Consider the following 4,177-nt stretch of genomic DNA (forward strand, 5'->3'; position numbering starts at 1 on the left):
CCAAGGTGCTCTTGAGCAAGACACCAAACCCTGCTCAGGGTGCTGGCACAGCACTGGTTTCCCACTCACTCTGAGATCTTTCCTTTTGTGCATGTATAGGTACTGAGCATATGTGTAGTGTGGAATAACAACAGCAGAGTGTAAATTGTAATTTCCTCATAGGGGATCAATAAATTGCATAAATTCAAAAATTATTATAAACAAATCATCATTGAAATGTTTAGGTGAAAGTAAAATAAAAAAATGTATTAACAAAGAAATATGATTCGTAGTGCAAATTCTTGTTTACTAGTTATTGTTAAGAATGCAAATAAAGTCTGTCCACCACTTTGCTTCAACAACTATTGGATGGATTGCCATGAAATTGTCTACAGACGTTCATGTCCCCTAGAGGACGAAATCTAGTTAATTTGGCGATCCTCTGGCAAATCCATTTCAAACATATTTTACAATGTTAACTGGTAATAAATCAAAACAAATAATGAGATACAAATTGTCTTCAGTGCTGTTTCGTTTCCAAACTGATGGGGCTGGTGAAGTGATTGTTCACACCTTAAATGTGTATTTGTTTGCAATAATTAGTTGATTCATCAATTAGTTGATTGAGTCATTTTTCAAGGAAAATTGCCAAACGTTTGATTGTTCCAAGTTTTTAAATGAGAGAATCCACCAAAAAAATCAATCAAGAAAATAATCAGCAGATTAGTCAAAAATTAATAGTTAGTTATATTATTATACTTCTTTGGGAGATAGTAAGCTAAGGATGGAGGTTACAGGGGAAGAGAAGCAAAACGCAAACTGTCTAAGGCTCCTAACCAATTCCATTAGATTAAGCTGTCTCTCTGAAATTACAACGCTGTGTTTCTTTGCAGAAAACATATTGGATGTCAGAAATCAAAGTCATTGGATATCTAAATGCCCTACACAGCCTTGAGTATACACTTTACACACCTGTGCTATGCTGAGGCATCTGGACCAGATCACCTTTATCCTCTCGGAACGGCTGTTAAACATCACTGTAGAAGTACATCATGCTATCTCTTTCCTTCCTCCTTGCCCTGCTGCCTCTCCTCCATCTGTCACGCTCAGACTCTGCCCTGCTGGCGTTACCTCCAGCCGTCCTCCTCCGTCCTCCACTCAGCCCCGGCAGTGACCCCCGGCTCAGATACAGGAACCTTCAGCCCTCCCCTGCCTCGTTCTAAGCCTGAGACTCCGCTGTCAGCAGCTCTCCCACTGGGTCCTGAGATGGCTTTGCAGAGGTGGGAACATCTCTGTCGCCTTTCTTCAGCTCGGTTTGTTTGTGTATTACGATGCCATTTAGCTACTGCATCACAGCAGCTATTCTGCCTGGCACATGCATTGTAATTCAACAATGTGACAATAAGGATTAATCACGTTAAAGGGTCACTTCACCCAAATCACACTTTTCACACTGCTATCTAGCCATTTAAACCATTTTTGGTTTGATGCATTGAGGTTATAAATTAGACTGTAACTAACTGTTATCACTATTGATCAATGTACCAACTATTTTCTCAATTAATTGATTCATCCTTTGATCTTTGGAATGTCAACAAATTGCAAAATAAATGCCCGGAAATGTTCCCAGAGCTCAATGTGACCTCGTCACCTGTCTTTTTTTGTCCAAAACTTAAATAATTTTGGTTTACTATAATGTAGGACAAAGAAGAACAGAAAATATTTACATACACTTACTTACTTGGCAATAAATCATTTTCTGATTTTCTTCTGATATGAGAAGTTGGAACAAGTTAATTTCTAAAGTTTTGCCTTAAAAATACTTAACGACTAATCAAAATAGATGCAGATTAATTTTCTTTTGCTCCGCCAATCGTTTCAGCTCTAGCAGGGACATTAAAATATATCACAATGCACATGTATGCAGGATCAAATAAAAACATTAACTTGTGACAATAAACTGTGCTGCACTGTGAATTACAAATCAAATGAAAATCTTAATGTGAAACAATAGCTTTAATAACTTCAATGATTTTGTTTTTAATGACAGTTTGCTTGGAATCACTGAGTTTGGCAGCAGAATTTTGTAAAACAATGACAAGATGTAGTCATATGATTAGGACAGCAACTAACCATTCTTTTCTTGATCGTTTAATCTGCCAATTATTTTCTGTATTACTTGATTAATGGTTTTGTCCGTTAAACGCCGCAAAATCTTCAAAGCGCTTGATTTTGTCCAACCAACAGTAGTATCGGTAATAAAAATATTTGGAAAAATATTTGCCAACTAATTGATTCAGCTCTATTATGATTGAAAGCTTAAAAAATAATATTTGATGAATTCAACAGTAGTGTGTCTTTACAGACAAAAGTCAGTGGGTTTATTGTGTGATTGGGGTGAACTGAACCTTTAAAAAAAACACTAGATTAGCTCTGACAGAATAAATCAGAGTTAAAGTACTTATCCATACAGCCTTGATATATCCATCACATAATCATTACTGTTATTATCAATATCGGTATTATTATTAGTATTAGCGGGTAGTGGTACAGTCAACTGGTTTAAAGCCACCAAACATGCTCTAACTCTCCTTCTGTTCCTTCCTCCAGCTCTGAGATGATGCAGTGTGTTTGGGCTGCATTCTGACACAAAGCAAATACGGTGTAATAGATTGCAAATGAACTGCACCACGGACCACCAATTAATCAAAAGGCAGATTGTTGTACTTTCTCCGTACAATGGCAGAAAAAAAAGGGAGGTGAATCGCACCTCCTAAAAATGAACGGATTGTACCTGCAGTTAATTATCATTTACTATAGGGTCTCTTTGGGATGTTTCCACAGCTTAAGGACACGGCTGGTGAAGTGGAACCAAGAGGAGCTCTGCTGCGACGCAAGCAGAGATTGGTCTGCTGGTAATTACACTTTCATTGTATGAGGATCAATTCCATGTAATCAGAGTGCAATGTCACTGAAAATCGAGTGATTGTTTAAACCAATTTAACATGGAAACTTTACATTTTCAAAGGGAAACCGTCTGTTTGTTAGACAGCAGCAGAGAGCACATGGAACACCATGGTTGTGGAGTCCGATCACAATTTTTGCCCTTGACCTCTGACCTTGTTTTGCTGCTGAGTAGTATCAATTACTCCATAAAATCTGGGAAATTCGTGTTACGTTTAAAATTCGGATTTCCCTGATCCCAAGGCAGTGTCTTTAAGATATGTTATTCATTTTATATATGACTGAGAAAAGTCATCATATTTGAGAAGCCAAAATCATAGAATGTTTGATATTTTTGCTTGAATGATTTAAATATTTAGTTAATTACCAAATAATGTGTTGCTGCTTTATATTCAGACTAATTAGATAATTGATTTATCGTTTCAGCTTACCAGTATAAAAATACCAAATCTTTTTATGTTCTTGCATTTGAATAGCCAGTAAATTGATCACAGACAGTCAGCATAGTAAATATTTCAGCCAATAATGACATTGTAGATTTTCCACCTGTCTCCTATTTGAATTTTACCTTATAAAAACCTTTAATGTTGCACGGTTCAAGCCCACAAAAAGATTTAGAAGAGAAGAGAAGTTGCCAGGCAACCAGCAGAGACTCCAGGAAGTTACAGGACACAGGCAAAAATGAGTTGGGTACATAACCCAGGGCCGGCCCTAAGCAGAATTTTGTTTGGGCAAATGGCACTGATGGCATTTTTCTGCCAAAATTAGTCAAAACATGGCTAAAAACATAGCTTGAATTTAATGCTATTGCTTTTCTTTTTAGCGGTCACTTGCAACTGCTTGCTTGCTTACACCTTTCAAAAAAACGATTTTTGGTGGAGTACTCCTTCAAACTTTTGCATGTATTTGCTGCAAAACAGTCATTTGTCCCATGCAAATCCTGTTATAAAAGTAAATATGTTGAATTGCAGGAACAAGACGGCATTGGAAATGCTCGTGCACAAAGGCAGTCAACAGTCGTAACGGTCCTATCGTGGTCTGGTGAGTTGTGGTGCCACACAGTATGCTTACACAAATACTAGCCCAGGGTATGTTTGATATTGATTTGTTCTCTGGTCATGTAGGATAAAAACAGACCCCACCCAACAGGACAAACTGCAGCTAAAAATAACACGTGTAAATCAAGGCTAGACACACACACACACACACACACACACACACACACACACACACA

At 37.5% G+C, this 4,177-nt stretch overlaps 2 protein-coding genes across 3 annotated transcripts in view; one reads left to right on the forward strand and one right to left on the reverse strand.

Moving 5' to 3' along the window:
* The window catches only part of cacng2a (calcium channel, voltage-dependent, gamma subunit 2a), a 69,502-nt gene that overhangs the window by 54,205 nt on the left and 11,120 nt on the right, over window positions 1–4,177 (reverse strand). The window lies entirely within an intron of this gene.
* Window positions 1–4,177, forward strand: part of apol (apolipoprotein L) — a 34,031-nt gene that overhangs the window by 220 nt on the left and 29,634 nt on the right. The window lies entirely within an intron of this gene.

The sequence above is a fragment of the Etheostoma spectabile genome, chromosome 15 (genome assembly GCF_008692095.1).
Source record: "Etheostoma spectabile isolate EspeVRDwgs_2016 chromosome 15, UIUC_Espe_1.0, whole genome shotgun sequence".
Lineage (NCBI taxonomy): Eukaryota > Metazoa > Chordata > Actinopteri > Perciformes > Percidae > Etheostoma > Etheostoma spectabile.